At 38.5% G+C, this 12,762-nt stretch overlaps 1 long non-coding RNA gene across 1 annotated transcript; it reads left to right on the forward strand.

Annotated features, from left to right (window-relative positions):
* Positions 1–394: 394 nt before the first annotated feature.
* LOC145550986 (uncharacterized) lies at positions 395–4,591 on the forward strand. The gene is made up of 3 exons (XR_014086746.1): positions 395–611; positions 1,513–1,604; positions 3,731–4,591. It is a non-coding gene; the product is annotated as an uncharacterized LOC145550986 (long non-coding RNA).
* Positions 4,592–12,762: the final 8,171 nt, after the last annotated feature.

Consider the following 12,762-nt stretch of genomic DNA (forward strand, 5'->3'; position numbering starts at 1 on the left):
TACCACAATACAGGGCTGAAGAAACTAAAGATAATTTATCCGTATTCAGAATTAGTTGCTTAACTCTTGAGTTTAAATTGGAGAACAAAATAGTTGAAAGTATGTGATACTTTCTGATAGAGTATAAACATTTGTATTCTTTTTTAAAGTGTTGTTAGTTAGGCAATAAACTTAACTCGTAAATGATCGATCATATTTATTCTGTATAAACTAAAAAGAAGACACCTCAAAGTAGAATTGAGTAAATAAAAATCTACCCAATTAAAAACATTTTAGCAATTAATTATAATAAAAATACAATATATTGTCACATAACTATTGAAAAACAAATTTTGTAGAATTAATTTTTTCTGTCAACTTCCTGTTCACTCTCCAATCCAGTTGGTGGCAGTAATGCGCTTTTATAGTTAGTCGGCAATTTCCATTAAACTCAGAAGAAGATCTGCACAAACGCTAAAGCCAATATGAACAAAAATGTCCGTGCTTTGTGTGAAATGGTGAAAAAGTACTACTTTACAGAGTTACTTTTTCAGTATCGTATTGATATCAAAGCAATGTCCGGGTAGAAAACAACAGATGACCTGCGGTGCTCTAACAAGGCCAAACTCACGGTAGGAAAGCTTTTTCTTAGCAAAGTAGCGACTCTCCTCCACATGAACACAAGCGTCATATTTGTTTCTTATAGAAAGCGGTCTGTCTTTTCATTATGCACATAATCTCATCCCACATGTGTAGGATGATATTTCTTATTGTATTTTTATTAGAGATGTGCCGATCAGGTTTTTTCCTGCAGACACCGATCACCGATACCGATCACATAATTATTATTATTTTATCATAAACACTACGGGTTACATTATGTGGAAAAAGGAACCATGAATTCACCTTAATTTAGACAAAAACTTGTTTTTAATAACTTTTTCCAAGAAGAAAACTAAACAAAACAGGCATTCTGCAAATTGTACTGCTATCGGTAATACTATCTTTAACAGACTGATAACATATGAAGGCTCTGAAGAGGCTAAATAATGCAAAGAGCCAAAATAAAACCTCTCAACATTGCCAAAAAATTCAAGTATAAAACTTAACATTCAAAGGCAAATACAGGTTCCATTACAATAAACAATCCAGAGTTACTGAATGAAAACTTCCTGATAGCATGGCGGCTAGGTGATTAGTGCTAGTTCTGAGTGGCTGTTTCTGACTGAGCGTATTAAGAGAAATATTAAGAGAAACAAACTATTTACAATACAGCATATCAGAACAGAACTACAGATGAGCAGTAACACTCTGCTGCCTGTGAAAATTACATTGAGCTTTGCCAATACGTAATTGCAAGTTATTTTATAATGCTAACATTAACAATGTGTCTCCACTTATATGGTTGAACTGAAGGGGAGAGTGTTTAATGGTTACAACAGTACAAAAAAAATTTGTGTGTTTTTGTGTGTTCCAGTATTGTCTGGAAAACTCTTAATAGGATTTTACATCCCTTCTTGTTCCAACCTCCAGATTCTGAGTTACGCCCTGCGTTTTGTGTCACAGCGCAGTGCACAGAGCTCCTCCTGCCACTCCACAACTCAGATGACCCGCTGCACAGATCTGTGAGATTTATCTTAATATTAATAATTATAATGACGTTTAGTCATACAACTTTACGGACATGTTTATTCATAGGTGTTTTCACATTTATTGCGCTGTTCATATTAGTCTCAATGTTTTCAGTTTTCTGGAGCGCAACGCAAAGCTCGACATCAATCGCAGCAAATATATTTACATTAACAAAGACGCAGCTGGACGGATCATCCTGGAAATGATGGACTAAAACTAACTGAATGTCAGACAAATTCTAGGGTTTATGTTGTAACATAATCACTATATCCTTATATGTCTGGTGCAAAGCCTGGAATACAACAGCCTTTATCCTGCTGGAACTGCTGCCGACTGGCTGGATCAGACAGAACACAGTGGGCTGAGAGTTAGTGTAGGTAGATAAACTGGAAATAAATTTCCTATCATTCTTTAGCACATGTAAAGCACATCATGGCTTTACATGTGTGTGATGAAGGAGTCATCCTGTCACTTACTTGGACACAAAAGCTATAAATGACTGGACAAAGTGAGAGTTCATCTATTAAAGTGACTGAATATGAATACATAAACTAAAAACAGGAGTATAGACATTATTTTGTTATATGTGTCTTTGCGGAACTATTGTTTATTATTAAATTGAATATAATTTCAGAATTTTGTACAATTTTTTCCCAGGTTGACTGTGAGCTATTATTGTTCTATTATTGTACAGAAAAGTAAATGTTAGGGATGCACAAATTTGCAAATTTTTGCTGATATTGATATATAGTATTAATACTGATGTATTAACCAATATTTTGGCAATTTAATAAAGCAAGACTGTGATGGCAAGCCACAGAGGGTAAGATCCACACCTCATCATAAGTTGGCTTTCACTTTAGTTTGTTTTGTAGTTTAAGTATTCTTTATATTTTCTTCCACCTTCCAACGTTTATATGGAGTGCACACATATTAACAATGCAAGGTCGAAATTCAATTATGTTGTATTAATATTGTTTTCTTTGTTTGAGTTACCTGGGTGTTTGGCTCCCCTCTTTGGCGGACAAAAGGCGTGGCAAAGGGCTGAGGTTCCTGAAGTACTGCTGATGGCCTCATTGGACTGAACCACCTGTGTCATGCTGGGGGGGTGTTTTTTGGGCTTATTTCATTGTTTGTGCTAGTTGTCAGGTGGCAGCCATTTTGTTTTCCCCCATTGTGTCCACATGGTTTAGCTAAACCAGTATTTAAATCCCCTTATGTCTCATTTCAGTTAGGTCAGTTTGTTGTCATGTCTTGAGTCTAGTAATTTGTGTTGACCTCTTTCATTGGCATGCCTGTTTAATTGTTATGTTAACCTTTGTTCATACTTTTGGGTAAATAAAAACCCACCTTTTTTTAATTCAACACCTGTGTTCTGCACTTTGTACTGTCTGGTCCCTGACAATGACACTTATAAAAAAATTCTATAGTCCTGTTTTTCATTTATATTGTCATATTCAGTCAACTTAATAGTTGAACTGTCACTTTGCCCAGCCCTTCATAGCTTCTGTGTCCATCTGAGCGACGGAATTTGGCTCCTATGTCGTACATAGAAATAAATCTGCTAGCCATGTACATGCCAGTCTGTTGTGAGCAGAATGGTAGCAAATTTATTTTCCAGTTTGTACATAAAGCTACCTTTACGCTAAGCACAGCAACCCACTGCGCTCTCTCTATCCGCTCCACCTGCATTAGTACAGATGGAGCCACGCACTTTGCTGCTGTTCGCTCTGAACGACCAGTAGGTTGTAGATCAAGAAGGAAAAAGTTGTCGTACTCTTTGCATCACACATTTTTTAATCATTCATTTTAATAATGCCTATTGGTCTCTTTGGAAATAATAAAAACTTGGACATTAATCAATGAAATCAAAGATATTTTTCTCATGATGATTTTTTAAAATACCAAGTGCTTTTAATTTTTTTTTTGTTTCTGAGTGTTTTATATTTTTTTCCATTAAAGTTGTTTTACATTCTGTCAGAATGCATTAACAGGATGTTTTTTGAGTTTTTAATGTTTTGTATATGCATTCTAAGCTGGAAGTTGTCACAAAATTTCACTGTAGTTTCATAATAACAAAGATGCCTGTAGCTCATAATTGTCTGTTCTGTGTTAACAGGTGATGGAGGAAGGCAGAGAGTACTGGCAGCAGAGGAGGTGACATTCTGGGAGGATGGCACCTATGAGGGGGTGTCAGGATAGACTGTGGTGAGGTGGAGACCCCAAGTTCCCCCAGCCAGGAGCTCAGTGACCTCAGGTCTACACTATAGGAGAGTCGTCGGGCCTGTCCTGAACACAGCACGATGTTGGACATGTTTGGACAAAAAAATCACTGCCAGATGGTCCAGAAGTGGACAAAAAGTTGTCTTATATTGCGTGGAAACAAAAAATAAAATGAAATAAAGAAAAAAAAATTCTGTGCCTCATTTATGTTTCTCATATATGAACATGATGCATATAAGCAATATCATATCCATCCATCCATCCATTTTCTTTCACCCTTGTCCCTCAGTGGGGTCGGGAGGGTTGCTGGTGCCTATCTCCAGCTAACATTCCGGGCGAGAGGCGGGGTACACCCTGGACAGGTCGCCAGTCTGTCGCAGGGCAACACAGACACACAGGACAAACAACCATGCACACACACACTCACACCTAGGAAAAATTTAAAAAGGCCAAAAAGCCTGACAAACATGTTTTTTTTTGGACTGTGGGAGGAAACCGGAGAGCCCGGAGAAAACCCATGCATGCACAGGGAGAACATGCAAACTCCATGCAGAAAGACCCCAGGCCGGGAATTGAACCCAGAACCTTCTTGCTGCAAGGCAACAGCTCTACCAACTGTGCAGCCCCGCAATATCATATGAATATATTTTAATACACCAGTGACTATATTAAAAGGAAAAAAATATATAGGTATTTTTTATATAGATTTTAATACAGCATTAAAAATGATGATTGGGGCTGGGTTTATTTATAAATACGTGTGCCATCCAATGGGGACACATCATTGGACATCACAATTCAGTGATGAATTGTGATGTCATTGTTTTTCATCCAATGACAGAATCCACGTCGGTCTGCTATTCAGCTTTGCATATGCTAGGCTATTTTTGTATGCTAAGTAGAATTGTTGACACCTTCCGCCAGCCTGCTCCCCTGCACCTAGAGGTGCAGGGTAGACCCCCTCCTTATGGGTTTCCGCAATCGACAGTATTTGACTCCCATGAGTGATAATACGCTGCCCCGCTAGCTGTCGTTTGCTGTCGATAGCTGTCGCTCACGAGCTGCGTTTGCGTCAGTGTACAGGGTCAAAAACACCACTTTTCGTGCAGTGCTTGCACTGAGAAGTAGCTCACTAAATGAGCGCAGCCAATGCACAGTTCCATCAGGTGCTAATTGCTGTTGGCTAGTCTCAAGGAGTTGAGTGGGGGACTCACAGGGTAGGACTGCTCTGTGAGGCGGAAGTTCAAAAGTCAGAAAACTCCAGCTCTGAGGAGGAGTTGCGTCTCGAAGGCGGGTCTTGGTTCACCCAGGCATTTTGCATAGCTGAATGGTTACCATGGAGATTAAAGAATTTCTCAAACATGCATGAAAGAATTAAGTCAACACTCCAGGTATGTTTTTGTTGAGGGAGTAACATAACGTAAGTATAATTTGTTGTTTTTGCTATAACGTCCTTCGAGCCTGGCAAGGTTTACGTATCAACTATGTAAAAACATAATGAAAATACACAATAAGAGAACAATACTGAAATTGTTGCATCCTTAACTACTTATCTCAGCTCAGACATGCGTCTTACTTTAGTCAAACAGGTAAGATCTTCGGTGGTCAGTATGGCAGAGATCAAAGGAAGTTCTGGTCACAGTCCTTTGACCAAAGGATGACATTGGTCAGAGGACTGTGAGGAGCTTCCCTCAGGTACTGTGGAACTGCACGTCTGCTGAGCTTAACATAAGAACTATTGCTCAGTCCAATGAGCCTTTAATGGTAGAAAATAGCATAATGGAGCAGCATTGTTGGGATGACCTGATGAGTGTCAGAAAGAACAAGAATTTCTTAAAAAGAGACAAAGGCCAATTTCAAGTCAAATTAATTTTATTTAAGTTATGTTTCATACAGAATTTTTTATAACTTAAGGTAATAGTTACTTCAATATGCTATAAAATGGCACTTTGTTCCTGCAAAATACATAATAAACATCTTCACTTAAAAACTTAATTTTGTGTTTACTTGTGCTGTCTTTGACTAATAAATATTAGTCAGGGTTGCTGTTCTGAAACACTAAAGAAAACGAAATCATGGGACAAATACATTTTTATCCTATCTATTATATTTTCAATATGCTTAAAGGAAATACGAATAAACACAAACATACACACAGGTTTTACACACTGATTTTCCATGTTTTTAACTGCATTTATCTTAATTGTCATGAATTTCTTTGATATAGCTGAATAATTATGCAATGTATATAACAGAATAAAATTTGCAAAGATAGCAGAAAAATATCTGGCTAAGGTTTTTTGTACAGTGCGAGTCTCACCAGTTGTTGACCATTCATGGCCTATTTCTGTCATAATTTTTGGTTTTTCTTTACTTTTACTTTATTGTTCCTTAATTGTATTTTGATATTAATTCAGTAAAACAAACTCAGAACTGTTTGCATGAGTTTGCAGGACTGTTGAAGTGGTGGAGTTTATCTTCCCCAACATTACATGTCCACCTTTGAAGTCCTGAAGCCTCTTCATATTCTAATATGACCTCTAATAGCACACACACAAACACGCACACACACACACACACACACGCCCACACGCGCGCACACACACACACACACACACACACACACACACACACACACACACACACACACACACACACACGCACGCACGCACGCACGCACGCACGCACGCACGCACGCACACACAGTGTGTGAGGGCTTTCCCCACACAGTGAAAGAAAGAAGGAGGGTTTTCCCTGTGAATGAAGCTCCTTTATCAGCTGAGGGCAGGCCTACAATGACCTCACAAAGATGGATAGGGAGATTGTCCTGTGAAGTGATCCGCGAACACAGATAGTCAGGGGTCGGTCTGTGTGTGGTTCTCCATGTCCTGCACCACAAATGACCTAACATCACCTCCATCTCAGCTAGATGGGTGGGTGCTTTGGGGCCATGTAGGGCCAAGGGCAAGAATAAGAGGAAAACACCCACAACACAATGGGTCAGTAGGAGTTTTAGATGGGGGTAGGGTGAGCTGGAATTCATCATATATCATACAAACTCAGAACAAGTTGAGTCTATAGGGCTCTACGTTGACAAATGTGAATGAGACTCATGGCACCTCCAGCTAGCAGGCAAGTGAATGAAAGAAGCTCCAGTGCTGCATTTAAATAGGAATTAGTTCATAAAATTGAAATCTTTCCCTAAACAGTTTCTCACTTTTCTTTAACAGAAGACATCAATTTAAGTTAATAACTAATGTAATTAATTACAAACCAATAAGACCGCTGATGGGCCATCACTTTTAACCCAGAAGATGGAATTCAGGTCAACTGAATAACGATGCTGAGCTAGGTAACCTGGCTAACTACTGTTAGCAAAACAAGCTGATATTAACAAAACATATTCACTAAAATATAAACATCAAAAGTAGTCAAATAAGTGTTAGATTATTTTGTTATGCTCCTTAACAGTATTGACAGTATTGCATGTTACTGTTTACATCCGTAAATTTAGCACACAGTGCTGAAAAACAAGAAGACCTTCTGTGGCAAAACAACTTCGTTAACAAAATGAAACCTGGAGATGTAGCTGTTCTTAATTCAGTGCAGTGTGCAACAGCAAAGGGAAAAATAACAGAAAAACTGTGTATTCCTTTTTCTCACTTTGTGTCGGCTACGGTACACACAGACCTGTTACCATACCAACTGACAAAAACACCATTATATTTATCAGAATTCAATACCAAAAACAACTCAAACATTTCCCACACAAAGAACTGAACTGAATAAGATACCATTACAGTATCTTATTTTTAGACTTGCTGTTTATTTTGTGATTATTAATAAGTGATCGCTGTCATGGATTACCGTTGCTATTACCTAATCTAACTGAGCGGTGATTAGCTAATTTAAGCGCCTGCTCTACTGATGATCTATCAGAGTTGGTAATAGACGCAACCCAAAAAAGTTGAATTGTTAAAAACCAGGTAAAAAAATACTTTAAGCTAAATCTGACTGCAATTCCAGCTTTATTTACTTCTCTTTTCATTTACCAGTGAGCTATTTTTCTCTGTGGTATTCAAGCATAAACCTTGTGCATTTTATGCAGAATAGAAACACAGCTTTTTGTCTCTATTCTGAGATTGGTGGTTGGTCACTGTGTTGCTACGCAAGATGTTTCCTAGACTGCTATGCTACGCTATCAGTAGCAAAAATATCAGTCTAAGAAACATTGAATGTAGGCTGTAAATCATAAGCTTGTTCTTCAAAGTCAAAACGTTTTCAGTTGGAAAATCAGTGCACAGCGTTCCACTCCCCATTTTATTTGCATAACATTTGCATAAACTTTGCACTAATATGTATTCTTGGCTACATTTTCACATATTTTCACCAGTTAACCTGCAGCACTTCTCTTTTTCTCACAGCAAGGAAAATCCCTGTAACCTGATACCTCACTGTACACTGAACTATTTATGACAAACTTCATGTCTGTGTTCTTGTTTCTCTTTTTTATTTTAGGGAAAGAGGTTTCTTACCAAGTTCTTGCATACTTTTTAAGATTGAATAAATACAGATCCCCACCAGACAGACAGCTTTGTAAACAGAGAGATGATATGCATCATAAGGAAGCTTTGCACGTTATTTAGCAGCAGTGCACTCCTCAGTTTGCTTATTAAGCAATAAGTACATAAAAGCTGCAGTATTTAACTTTTCCAAAAAGGTTTTTAAGATATTTGTTCACACTATCAACATGTTGTGACAGTATAATATAAGACAGATAACATGAGAAAAGATCCATCTCCTGTCTGAGCTGCTATTGGTGTATAAAGAAATGCACCGCTTCTGGTCATAAACAACCAATCAGAGCCAGGAAGACGGTCTAAGCACCGTCAATCATCCTTGTGTGCTCATGACAGAAAAACTTAGCGTTCCTGCAAAACTGTTCATACACTGTCATTGGTGGCCATGTTAGCTAACCTGAGCATTCATGACATGCTGTATTGAAGTGAAGCAGCTGTTGTGTAGCAGAGAGCTACACAAGTGAGCAGTATTATGTATTGCAGAGTGATTTTTAACTGAACTGTGTATCTCTGTAGATGAACACAGGGCCATAAGAGAGGGCGATATTAAATTAGACTAAAACATATTTTTGTGCAGGGTAAGGCTAATTGAAACTGCCCTTGGTTAACTTGTCTGAGATGTGACACCTTCACCACTCTGTGGAGGAACCAATGTTACATGTAAATGCATGACAAACAGTCAGGCTGCCATTATGTAACTGAGGAATGATTAGTTTCCTGGATGTCAGAACACATCATCTAAACCTTTTAGGATGTAGTTAGACCACCAGTGAGCTGCTGAATCCCCTGGAGCTTATTGGAGCATCTGTCTGGCCATATGTCACACATCCAAATTCTCTACTGCTGAAGTACATGAAACAGTTGTTGCAAGTCAGCTGAATCAGCATTTTCATAGAATGGTTTTGTTGGGACTTAAGGTACCAAGATGCTGTAGTTGGAACATGTCTAAACCAAGTCATGTTAAACTGTTTGTCTCCTCTTTGTCTCCCCTCTTCCTCTTCCTCCTTGTCCGAATCCCACCAGCTATCAGAAGAGTCTTCCTGCTCAACATCGCTCCGAAATAGTTCTTCCAGCGCCTCCAAATCGGACATTTTCCTCCGCGCCATTGAGATAATTTTTCCAAGATTTAGCTCCACTCGTAGCAAATCGAAAAACCGTTGTTGTTCAAAAGCCTTCAAAAGCCTCTAAATCGTCCAGTTTCTGCTGCTATGATCGATTTATCATAAATAAATCAAAACTGAACTCACGGAACCGAGATAACTCCACGTGCTCAGACTCCCGTATACCACGCCTGCTTATGCACGGATAGCGCACGGAGAGCGCACGGAGAGCGCACGGAGAGCGCACGGAGAGCGCACGGAGAGCGCACGAATTACGCATACATTTAGATCGGGTTCCGGAAAATGCGTCATGATTTTGCATAGCCGACATCTTGTGCCATACTCTGAGAGTCTTTCCACTGTCACGTGAAGCCATAAAATGGCCGTGATGATCAGCTGATCAGGTGTTTTCCGGGCAGTTGCGTCATCGCCCGAGGACCTTTAAATCTCATCAGCTGTTTTTAAATAGCTCTAAAATCTTAACATTTTGGGCAAAACCTTTATGCGGAATAGTTTTTGAAAGATTAAAGCCTCTTTTAGCGGATAAAAAAAAAAATTTTTTTTAAAGGCACGCGAGTCGAGGTCACGTGGCAGCTGGAACCACCAGTGGTTCCGTCGGGCTTAACAGGTTCTAACTCATTTTTTTTCCTGTTTCTACTCATTTTAAGCAACCTTTCCACTGTTACTGCTCATCTGTAGTTCTGTTCTGATATGCTGTATTGTAAATAGTTTGTTTCTCTTAATATTCAATCAACATGCACATAAGACACATTTTTGGAAGGTAATCTGACTCAGTCCCACATCTCTTTTATTGTGAGTTCAATATTTCTATGTCTAATAACTGCACAGTATTTTTATGTAGTAGTCTTGTACAGTATAATTATTGTTGTTATTGTTAATTTAACACTAAGAAATTTTGTGTGAACCTTTATATCGGATGCTGATATTACACCTGAATTTCCCCTTTATACTCTATTGTATTCTATTCTATTCTGTTGTTCAAGTTTCATGCTCAACCAAATACCAAACATGAAGGCAGGTCTCTTGCATTGTTTGTTCCCACGCAGATGACATTGCTATAGTTACTTCTTTACTTTCAAGGAGTCAACATCAAAATCATAATTCTATCAATATATCAAGTCTTCATTTTGTTTAATTTCTGCTTAATTTCCCCAAACTTGTCTTTTTTGTACAAAGATTTTACTAAAATGTTTCCAGAATTTATTTTGAAAATTTAACATAAATCAGAGTTTTTATTTGCTTTTGATTGCTTACATCTACATAAAATGTATTTTGAAGCTGAGGTGCAGTGATGATAAAGGTGGGGGGTGGGACAGGGGCAGATCTAGAAAAATATTTATGGGGTAGCAAGATGGGGGCATGGATTTCTTCAGGGGTGGCAGCACATGCCAGTATGTATATATATATATATATATATATATATATATATATATATATATATAAGAGGTGTGCCGATCGATCAGCCACCGATCATAATCGGCCGATTTTCATGAAAAAGTGCATGATCGGTGATCGGCGATCAATGGCTCTTGTTGCCAATACTGGTCACCTGCATCTCATTTCGCAGCTTGCCTGTGCAGCTGGTCTCCTCTTTCCTTCACACTGCGCAAACACGCAGAAACAAATCCTAAGCGATGTGGAACTATAACGCACTGAGTGAATGGGGAAGTTTGGGTGTTGCGGCGGAAAATTGAAGCACGTCATAATGCATCAACACAACGAAGCTAATACAACATAAAAACAATGCCATACTTGACGGAGTTTAGCTACATCGAGGCTCACTGCAGTAAAAAAGACATATGGAGGATCAGACAGCAGGTAAAGCACCGCACAGCTACAAACACTCACCCGGATTAGCATGACGGTCAGAAAGCCAAACAAATAACCCACAAAATTATTTAAGTCTTCGAGCTGCGATGTAAGACGCTGGTTCTGCTCTCGCTGTTGAACCGCTGCTACGTGCTACAGGTAGTAATATTTCACAGACGGAGCGCCGCTTCTGCTCTACCTGGTAGTGACTCTCACACCAAACCTCTGATTAAAGCTGCAGCATCTAACCTAAAAAAATACATTTTACATACGTATTAAAACTTTCGTTGTCCTAACATGAGACAAATAATCTCTAAAAAAATAATCAATCTCCTCTGCCTCCTCCCTGCTCTGCACAATTACTCCGCTCAGTCAGAAAAAGCCACTCAGAACTAGCAGTAATCAGCTAGCCGCTATGCTATCAGGAAGTTTTCATTCAGTAACTCTGGATTGTTTATTGTTATGTATCCTGTATTTGCCTTTGAATGTTAAGTTTTATATTTGAATTTTTTTGGCAATGTTGAGAGGTTTATTTAGCCTCTTCAGAGCCTTCATATGTTATCAGTCTGTTAAAGATAGTATTACCGATAGCAGGACAATTTGAGGAATGCCTGTTTTGTTTAGTTTTCTTCTTGGAAAAAGTTATTAAAAACAAGTTTTTGTCTAAATTAAGGTGAATTCATGGTTTCTTTTTCCACATAATGTAATCCGTAATTTTTATGATAAAATAATAATAATTATGTGATTGGTATCGGTGATCGGCCCTCAAGGGTGATCGGTATCTGATCGTGTCTGATCGGCACATCTCTAATATATATATATATATATATATATATATATATATATATATGCAGGGGTGAAAGTAGTTTTAAATTCTTGGGGGTACTATGACTAAAAAAATATGACCAAAAAAAATTATATATATTTATGCTTTGGAGTTTATAAATTTTTGCGAAGTGATAAAACGTGGGTAGCTCTTGAATCGCTACAAAATAAATCTGTATTTCCTCCCTCAGTCCACTGGCTGCAATGTTGACACCTTGAGATGCCATGATACCTAAATTCTGAACATCATGGCATGGAGTGCATCCCAGTTTTCCATGTCTGGTATATAATAATTCGTTTTAGCTTTTAAACTGGTTATATTGATCCTGTGTCCAGATAGAGGGATAATCAGTAGCCCAGCATCGTGCCCTTTTTGTTCTGAAGATCCTGCAGCTTCTACTTCTCTGCCTAACATGGCGCCTCCTCACCCTGAATCTCACACTGATAGGAGGAACATACAGCTCTGTTAGATTAAAGCTCATCTTCTGAAGTTGGGATATTTTTCCTCCAACAGGATCCAGAGGGATCACCTCAAACCAGATGTTGGACTGGATTTTATTTCACTGTCATTTGTGAATGTTAGCTTCTCATTT

This window comes from Poecilia reticulata, chromosome 3 (genome assembly GCF_904066995.2).
Source record: "Poecilia reticulata chromosome 3, P_reticulata-male-v2, whole genome shotgun sequence".
NCBI classification, from domain to species: Eukaryota; Metazoa; Chordata; class Actinopteri; order Cyprinodontiformes; family Poeciliidae; genus Poecilia; species Poecilia reticulata.